The sequence below is a fragment of the Narcine bancroftii genome, chromosome 3 (genome assembly GCF_036971445.1).
Source record: "Narcine bancroftii isolate sNarBan1 chromosome 3, sNarBan1.hap1, whole genome shotgun sequence".
NCBI lineage: Eukaryota > Metazoa > Chordata > Chondrichthyes > Torpediniformes > Narcinidae > Narcine > Narcine bancroftii.
Genome location: NC_091471.1, coordinates 259130794 through 259140847, shown reverse-complemented (window position 1 = coordinate 259140847; position 10054 = coordinate 259130794). Strand labels below are relative to the sequence as shown.

The following is a 10054-nucleotide window of genomic DNA, read 5'->3' as shown; positions in this document are numbered from 1 at the left end:
ATCTGTGGAATTTGTTGCCACGGGCAGTTATGGAGGCCAGGATATTGATGTATTTAAGGCAGAGATTGATAGGTTCTTGATTAGCCAGGGCATTGAAGGCTATGGGGAGAAGGCTGGGAAGTGGGAAAATGGTTCAGCCTCATAATTAAATGGTGGGGCAGACTCAATGGGCAGAACTCAGCCAGTCTCGCAGTGTCCATAGTGGGTACGTTACCAAGGTTTTGGGCTTGAGCCCTTGCTCAAGGTGTGTCTGAAAATAGACGTGTCAGAATTAAAGGCCAGGGGAAGAATGGGAGGGGGAGGGAGCCAGTCCAACAGACAAAAGGAGTTAATTGGATATGATAAGAAGAATGGGGAGAATTGATTTTGGTTCAGTGAAAGGAGACAAAGGGAAAAGGGAAGAAAGAGAGAGGAAAGGAGGCGGGGAACAAAGATGGGGTTTAATGGAATCCAGCCAAGTTGCCATTAATGCCATGTGGTTGGAGGGAGTCCAGACAGAGGATGAGGTGTTGTTCCTCCAGTTTGTGGGTGGTCTCAATCTGGCAGTGTATGAGACCATGGACAGACATGTCAGTGAGGGAATGCAATGGTGAATTGAAATGGGTGGCCACTGGGAGATCCAAACTACTGCGGTGGACTGAGCTGAGGTGCTCAATGAAGTGAAGCGATGTCTCAGTCTGCATCCAGTCTCTGCGATGAAGAGGAGACCACAATGGGTGCACTGAATGTAATGGGTGACATCACTTGGAAGGGATGTTTGGGACCCTGAATGGTGGCGAGGGAGGAAGTGGAGAATCTCCTATGATTTACCTATTTCTGCTCCTATGGCTTATGGACACTAGAGGGGAATAAGCTTTAAAAGGAGCTAAAAGACAAACTGTTGGAGGAATGGCATTCCATTGAGGAAAGGGAACTGTCTGTGTTTTGGTTTGAGACACTGCATCACACCTGAGAGTGGAGAGGATAGCCAGTATAATGTAGAGACAGGCCAGAGGGTGATAGGTGGAATGATAGAAGGATGACGGACAGGTGGAGAGTTGAAGCAGCGACTGGAGGGAGGTAAGAAAGGACACAAAAGCTACTAGTGGTGGAATCTGATAAGTAAAGGGAGAGGTGAAGAATTGGTGGGGAGTAGGTGAATAGAACCAGGAGCATGAGGTGATGAAAATGGGTGCTGGAAGAGGTCTGGATGGGAGGAGTGGAAGTAGATTGGGAAAGCAGAGAGAAGGGAAGGCAGGAGGTAAGAGTTACCTGAATTTAAGCATTCAATGTTCGCACCATGAACCACCCAGTGTGTTCAATAGGTTTGTGTTCGGCCTTAGTCTGGCAGTGGTGAAAGCCAAGGACAGACAGCTCTGTGTGGAAATGGAATGGGTAGTTGAGATGATATGCAACCAGGAGCTGGAGGTGGTAATTGGAGAGAGAGTTCAGGTGCTCTGTCGATCAGCTTCCACATCTGCCCTTGATCTCGCCAACATAGAGGAGCGCTGAATGCAGTCAGTGAGGATAGAGGAGGTGCATGTGAACCTTTTGCCTCAGTTACAGGGGCTGCCGAGATCTCTGGGATGGAGGAGGAGTAGGTTGGACAGGAAGGTGCCGGGGTCAGGGAGGGGCGGTTGGGGAGAGATGAGCAGACCAAGAAACAGTAGAGGGTGTTGTCCATGCAGAATATGGAAAGGGTTGGAGAGGGGAACGTGGTTTTAGTGGTAGGATCCCATTGCAGGACGCAGAAATAACAAAGGATAATGTGTTGGATGTGGAAGTTAGTAGGTAAAAGTTGACAACAAACAGAACTCTTCCAAGAAAAAACTGAATGATCTTTTATATCTATGTTGCAATGAAACATTGCAGGAATTTTTGATGGAATATATTAGGTATTAGATCCAACTGCCTCTAAACCCACTTCTGATTCCTCCTACTGCCTCTAACTCCAGTTCTAACTGTCCCTGACAACAGCCTTTTCATTCTAACTGCAACTCACCTGCCCCGACCACAGCTCATTCACCATTGATTTCAGTAAGCGTTAACACTTACCAGTCTTTGTGCTTACGGTTGACTATGTAATTTGCTGATTAGTCAAAATATTGTTGTGCCCTCCTTGTAACAGAAGTGCTATCTGTCGCAAGATTTCATGTTTTTCTCTCATCACGCAGGCCTCAGCTGTTAGTGCAGATGTAACTATTAAAGCTAGGAGTGCAGTTTTACCAATAAACAGTTCCTCTGCATTGTGAACCTTCCATCAAGTAAACTCTGCTCACATCTTGAGCTGTATTTTTTACTTGAAGTATCTTTTCTCTACATTTGTATCCAAGAATATAAGTAATAAATAACAAAGAAATTTTGGAATCAATATATTTACATTTTTAAAATTTAAATTTAGAGATACAGCTCGGTAAAAGGCCATTTCGGCCCACGGGTCCATGCTGCCCAATTTACATTCAATTGACCTACACCCTCAGTACATTTCAAACAGTGGGAGGAAACTGGAGCCCCTGGAGAAAACCCACACAGGCACGGGGAGAACGTACAAACTCCTTACAGACAGCACGGGATTCAAACCCTGGTCCTGATCACTTGCGCTGTAAAGGCGTTGCGCTAACCGCCACACCAACTGTGCCACCCCAATTCAATCCAAGTTAAACTCCACACATTCCCTATCAAATGAGAATAGATCTGTACCAACTTGCTGGGTTTTAAGTAAACTACAATGCAAATCGGACCACCTTTACAGGTTGGCAGCAAAGCCGAATTGCTAGTATTGATATTTTTCAAAGTGTTTGTAAGTTCAAATAAGTTAAACATGTTTAAACATGTAAATAATATACGAGTATCTGAAGCATTAAAACCAGAGTGTATTGCAGTACAATAATACTCACAGCAACATTCATGGGCATGGACATTTTTCCCTTGGAGAAGGAATTGGAACTGGAGTTAGAGGGAATTGGAACTGGAGTTAGAGGTGGGTGAATGCCAGTAAGAAATGAACATGATGGAAATTCCATTTCCTGCAAAGTCTCAGGAGACCTTGTGTCAGATTGAATTGCTCCACACAATGAAGTGGACGGATTCCACAGCTCACTGAGAATTCTTCAACTCCAATCAGCTATCTTGTGTTATGGACTGGTAGCCATATCAGTGCCAGGGTGCCATTCCTGCTCTCATTTCCACTGATTGGTTGGACTGGTGCTGAATGAACTCGGTGCACCTCATTGCCAAGGCTTGCTCCCTTTGTGGACTCGCTGGGAAAGTCAGGACTGTTTGCATGCCAAATTGTACGGAAGGGGAGAAAGGAACCAGTTCCTGAAGACCCACCCCAGCAAGGATTATTGGAAGTGAGATGGCTAAGTGGTGAGGGGGAGTGGAAGAAGGAGATCAAAGTAGCCCGCTGTTGATCGAATGTAGCGTGCGGCAGCCTAAGGGAGGGTCTTGGTCCAGAAGCCAAGTGGGACTCTGTAACCTTTCATCTTTTGCCAGAGTCTCCAACCGGCCATTGTAGCAGAGGCATAAACCTGTAGATTGAAGGGGACCTCTGTCTGTCCAGTTCAACAGCTGATTTGCCCTGTCGAAAGTAGTTTGCTGCTTGGGACCCCATTGAAATATAGCTTTTTTTCCATTGAGACCTGGTATCATGAGCAGGACAGAGTCGGGAAGGGCTAAGACCAGTGATAAGACCGTGAGTGGCAGAGAGTCTCCCTCCACTCCATTCATATGTTCTACTGGGATGGTTGTCTGAAGAGGGCGTGCAAAATCATTGGGGACCCTTTCCACCCCGCACACAGCATCTTTCAGCAGCTCTCATTGGGGAAGAGACAGGAGGATCAGAGCCAGCACCACCAGGCTGAGGAACAGCTGCTTCCCACAGGCAGTGGGAACGCTGAACGACCAAAGGAACAGCTCACACAACTACCCGACACTCTCATATTCATGTACTAATATTTATTTATTTGTATATATAAATGTGTGTTAAGTCTGGTTGTGTGTCTGTGTGTTTTGCATCGAGGACCGGAGAACACTGTTTCATCATGTTGCACTTAGAATCAGAATTTATTGTTATGAAATTTGTTGTTTTGTGGCAGCGAGCAAAATAAATAAAATAGTGCAAGATAAAGAAAAGACAAAGTAAGGCAGTGTCTTTGGTTCATTGATTATTCAGGAATCTGGTGGCAGTCGGGGAAGAAGCTGTCCTTGTGCTGCTGGGTGCTCGTCTTCAGGCTCCTGAACCTTTTTCCCAGTGAAGAGGGCTTGGCCTGGGTGGTGGGGTGAGAATAGCAGCTGCTTTCGTAAGATACTGCCTCATTGTAGACGCCTCCGACGGAGTGAAGTCTGGTGCCTGTAATGTTGCAGGCCGAGTTAACTACCTGGAATTATTTCCCGTCCTAAGCGTTGGAACCTCCGTACCAGACAGTGAAGCAACCAGCCAGAATGCTCTCCACAATACACCTGTAGAATCTTTGTGCAATCAGATGATAATAGACGTGGTTTGACTGGATGAAGAAAGATGCGATTTTCCACAGGTGGAAAATACATCGGCTGAGGCTGTCAGAACTGTTGAGGAGAAAGACAAGGTGTGCAGGCAGCCCTATGTCGGTTCTTGCAATTCAGAGAGGCACAAGGAAAAGATTGGGTGGGACCCTGCATTCGAGTTTGCCTGGTTGCCTAGGACTTTACACAAACCTGGCTCCACATCGCAGACATACTCTGCAAGAGAATCGATTTTAGGCCAATGCACGGGCATGCACACTGAATCCCTATCAACAAATTCTGTAAATTAATAATCAGATCACTCTGGACAAATAATTTCAGGGTCAACATGATTTCTATCAGTCATCCACGTTTACATTTGAATGTGTGCTGCTCTGTCTGGGCATCAGGCAGGCAAAGTGTGTTGCTGGCAGGATGATGACGTTTCTGATTGAGCTACTTCTTCTGTGTCTTTGTGCAGTGAGTACATTTTGTTTTAACTGCTTTGTAACTCTGATCTTGGTCTGGCCACTGTCACTTCTGGCATCTAGAGAAGAAGATGAGGTGCTCGGAGGCCAGGATTGTGGACCATCTCGCGTGTCACGGCAAATCCCAGTCTTTGCCTTGTGCCCCTCTAGGTTGGGAACAGGCGGACGGCTGCCGAGACCGGGAAAGGGCCGCCTGTGCACATCAGCTTGTTCTACGAGTCTCTGTGTCCCGACTGTCATGCATTCATGATAAATGAACTCTGCCCGACATGGGTGAGGATGAAGGAAGTTCTGAACATCACGGTGATTCCATTTGGCAATGCTAAGGTAATACCTTACGATATATTCCCTGCTGAACATCAACTGAGCCCTCAGCTGTCAACATTTACAGTCACAATAAGTAAAAGAGCTGCATTTCTTCCAGGTGTGACAGATGATGTTATAAGCTACTGACCAATAAAACTGCATCACATCTATTTTTTGTGAGAACTGTCCTTATTGTAGCTCCAAAGTAAATAATTAGATCATTGAGTGGGATACCAGCTGCGGTCAAATTGGAAAGATGAGGAATGACATGTATAACAATAGATAATCGGGACTGGGTTACTGGTCAGTCAGTACAAGGGATTGGAAAGTTGTATATGCGAGCATATTCTCATTCACTCTCTCTTCTCCTCTCTCTCCCCTCTCTCGCTCCCCCCTCCCCCTCCCCTTGGGAGAGATTTATATTTAGAATAGCAGTTTTCAAAATTATTTCTGTCTTAATGTCACGTCGTCCTTTTGTCAGTGTGCAGTAGTTGTGACAAGATGGCCTTGTTGAAATATACTCCTCACCTTCTGTTGGAACTTGCACAAATCTGAAACAAATTGCAGTAAAAATTTGTGCTGCAATGGCTGTATTTTAACCTTGTTCTGTCCAGAGTTGACAGCCACTTTGTTTGCAGCCACAGCTGCCTTGGGTTCATGGCTTTCTATTTTATTTATAAATGTTAATTTTAGTGTTCCCTTATGGGGTACCAGTCTCATCCTGCTAATGTGAGTTCCAATCCATTACTCCTGCAGTGTTGTCTCCTCCTCAGCCAAGTTCCTGAGTAAACTAATGCTTTCCCTTCGGCTCATAAAGTATCAATGTTAGCTTGCAATAAATGGCCAGAAATTCACGTGAACAACAACCACCACCCACTGTTCCCACAAAAGATTGTGTTAGTTGCCTGCTCAAAGGGTTAATCAGGTTCCAAAGACATGACCAATGTTACAGATTCTCGTTGACTTTCTCTTATCCTGACCACATTCTAGAAATTAATTCATTTGCTCCAGAAATGTTTGATCTTCACTGTTTCAAATTCCCAAAACCTTGCTGGACAGGCTGCCTAATTTGTGATTACCAATTTTCCATTTCACTTTATTAAACAGAGTTATTTTACACTTGCGTTCCCTGGCTGCATTTTATCCATGTCCTTCTCTTCACTGACCTTCATTCTCTTATTTCTTCCCAGTTCGCCGTGATGTTATATATTTTTTTTACACACACCCTTACCTGCCAGCAGCATTTCCGTTGGAACAGAGAGCCCAGTGGAGCCCTTCTGTTCCAAACATCCTGTTCCTGTTCTGTTTGTAGTATTGATGCTGGTGTCTCCATGAAATGGAAACATCGCCACAGCGGCCATCCACTTACCTTCATGACCAACAATAGAACAGAACATTGAACATTACAGGACAGTACAGGCCATACAGCTCACATTGTTATGCCAACCCATGTGAACCTACTCCACAACAATCTAATTTTTCCCCCACCTCCCACCTGTCTATTTTTCTTACATCCACATGCCTATTTAAGAATGTTTAATTATGTTTCAGAGTCACAGAGATGTTCAGCTCAGAAACAGGCCCTTCTACCCATCATGTCCATGCTAACCATTAAACTAATTTTATCTGCATTAGGCCCATATCCTTACTCCTTTCCTATCCAAATGCCTTTTAAACATTGCAATTGTATTAATTGCCTAGAAATTGAAATACATACTTCATGTCCATATTCTCCAATTATTACATTGGACAATAATTTTTTTCAAAAGATTTGCTTCCTGAATAAAAATTGAGGATTATGATAGACAACTGCAAGCTGAATACAAAGATCATTTCAGATTTGCTGTATCACGTAGGAAGTGGAGGAACATAAAATTAACTGACTGAACTTGGCAGGTTTAATCGCATAATGATGCTGACACATTGCATTAGTTCAACTGACCTAAAAACGTTTGGCCGTTGATTTTCATTTGTACTCAGCATCTGATGCCCATCGTCGCCCAGCAATGATTGCCTTGATGCTGCTTTTCCACGGTCGCAATGTCCTGGTGAAATCTTTCACCATGTTCGTCACTGACGGCACCAAAAGCAGCAGGGAAGACGTCCAAGTGCGAATGCAGAAGATGAGTTTTCAACGACATGTTGCACACCATGGTTTTGTCTGCTTGAAGTAGACTTCAAATGTGACAAGAAATCACAAAAATAAGTTGTATCTAAAAAAACAGTATGTGATAGGAAAAGTTTAAGGTGATTTTTGTGAACAGGGGCCCCAAACTCCATAAAATACACCCAAAAGTGTTCAGAAAGCCAGATCTTCATTGTCCAGTGATATTGACCTGCGTGGAATACAATTATATGTCAGTTTGCTTCACTCTGGAAATCTAACCACACAATTCCACCTGTTAGGTGCAACACCTCTGTACAGTGCATATTCTACAGTAGGAGTATATTCTCCATATAATGTCCTGTTTACAGAGGAACTTGGAATGCCTTACTCCTTGAACAATCACCACTTGCTTAACCTGGTCTTCCCAGTGGAATGCTGGGAGTCGAACCAGGGTGCCTGTCAGGTGAATGTATGAATCATTCATTTTGTTAGGCAGAACCCCCACTTGACACTGCACCAATGCCCACCTCATCAGTCCCTGATCCCCAAGACTTCTTTGAAATCCCCTCTCCCTCCAAATGCCCACCCACCTCCAATCCTCATAAACATCACTGCAGCTCCCCTGCCCCCATGAGCCTTGACAACCCTCATCCAAACTATCCAAGAGTGTGGGTCCCAATGGAGTCCAGACCCAGAGAAAGGCCACTAGCTGTCCCAAACCCCAAACCAGCTCTTGCAACAGAGTGCACCAGCCAGCACGAGCATAGACCAGTCATTGGTACCCCATTGTTTCAGCCACCTTGCACTGGCCTCTGTTCATTGTGGTGGGATCCTCCCCTTAGAGACAGAGGTGGGCAATTTTTAATTCAGACCTCCAGCACAGTAAAAGGCTATTTTGGTCCAAGAGTCCATACTGGGGATGTAGGTTAATAGGATGCACAGACTTGTGGACCGAAATGGCTGTATGTATAAATTAAAAATTAAAAGGTTGGCCACCCCTGCATTAGAATATTTGACATTACAGCTTACACCTTCAAGCCTCTGAATCTGAAACTCCATTTGTTTCATCCCACAGGTGATCCAAGGTGCCCAGAGATGGCAGTTTGTGTGTCAACGCAGGGGGGAAAGTGCTGCGGAAATATGATCCAGGTCCAAGTCATATATTGCTGCAATTAATCCAGCCACTGGTGTCCATGGCATTTAATTTCCCAGGCATCAACTAGCTTACTGGTCTCTCACTCACTTAATCTGTGCTGGAGATACAAGAATCAGTCAAGTTCATTGTCATCTTATTGTACAAGGACAAGCTGACAAAACAGAGTTCTCCGGTCCTCTGTGCAAAACATGTAGACACACAAGCAGGAATAACACACATACATACAGACAAACAATACATGCAGGACAGATAAAGATTGATTCATTGATATGAGAGTCTTAGATGGTTAGTGTGAGCAGTTTCTCAGTGCCTGTGGGAAGAAGCTGTTCCTCAACCTGGTGATGCTGGCTCAGATACTCCTGTATCTCTTCCCTAGCAAACTAGTATGGCAAGCACTCCTTGGTCCCTCCTTGGTATCTGCTTGAGAGCCAGTCAGGACTGCCTGCAGCCAGTTTGGTGATGAACGCAACATGCAACCCATTTTCTTCCTTATCTGCAAGTGCCTTCATCCCTTCACCTCGATCTTCTTTGTAACCCAACATCCAGTTCACAGGAGCTAGAGAAGGCCATCCAGCCCCTTCAATCTCCTACATCAGAACCTGAAATCTGTAATGAAGGATGTTATAACAGAATATCCTATAATAGGATTGAGCAGTGTCATTGTGGATTTATGAAAGAAAAATCATGCAGTGGACCTTAAGGATGTGATTAATAGAATAGGTAAATGTTGTGGTATACAGTATCCGGCACCTATGGGGAAAGGTAGATGCCGTATAAATGAATTTTCCTATTGCTTGAGATTGTGTGGAGTGTGATCGGTGAACTAACGGCAATGCTAAACCCGTATTTTTGTATCTATTTATTTTCCACGATTTTTAAAAAAAAAATTTTTATTTTTCACACCATAAACCACATTAACCATGAAACATACTTTTTCCTTTTCAAATATATACAGTGCCATTTTCTCCGCCCCCCGCCCTCCCTCCTCCCATCCCATCCCACCCTCCCTACCTCCCCCCTCCCGTCCATTTAAAGTACAAAATCTAGGATACATTAAACCAGTCAAACAATGTTGTCATTCAATAAAAATAAACAAGAAATTCCACTGAGTCAATTCTTTTCATTTCCTTCTCCTTTCGTTAATTTAGGTAGTGAATGTCCCCGGTAGGTTTTCGCTATTGTGTTTCATGTAAGGCTCCCATATTTGTTCAAATATTTCAATATTATTTCTTAAACTATATGTTATTTTTTCTAATGGAATACATTTATTCATTTCTATATACCATTGTTGTATTTTCAAATTATCTTCCGATTTCCAGGTTGACATAATACATTTTTTTGCTACGGCTAGAGCTATCTTAACAAATCTTTTTTGTGCATCCTCCAAATCAATTCCAAATTCTTTGTTTTTTATGTTACTTAGGAGGAAGATCTCTGGATTCTTTGGTATATTGTTTTCTGTAATTTTATTTAATATTTGGTTTAGATCTTCCCAAAATTTTTCTACTTTCTCACATGTCCAGATTGCATGAATTG

The 10054-nt window shown here is 43.8% G+C and overlaps 1 protein-coding gene across 6 annotated transcripts in view; it reads left to right on the top strand.

The window, feature by feature from the left end:
* Window positions 1–4834: 4834 nt before the first annotated feature.
* LOC138758583 (beta-1,4-galactosyltransferase 2-like) overlaps window positions 4835–10054 on the top strand; it is a 61475-nt gene continuing 56255 nt past the window's right edge. For 2 of the 6 annotated variants that reach the window (XM_069927741.1, XM_069927736.1), the window contains exons 1-3: window positions 4838–4941; window positions 5100–5276; window positions 8438–8511. The gene's annotated coding sequence lies outside the window, so the exon portion shown is untranslated. Of the gene's footprint in view, window positions 4942–5004; window positions 5277–8437; window positions 8512–10054 lie in introns of those variants that run through there. The other 4 variants (XM_069927737.1, XM_069927740.1, XM_069927739.1 and 1 more) reach the window with 4 other exon arrangements.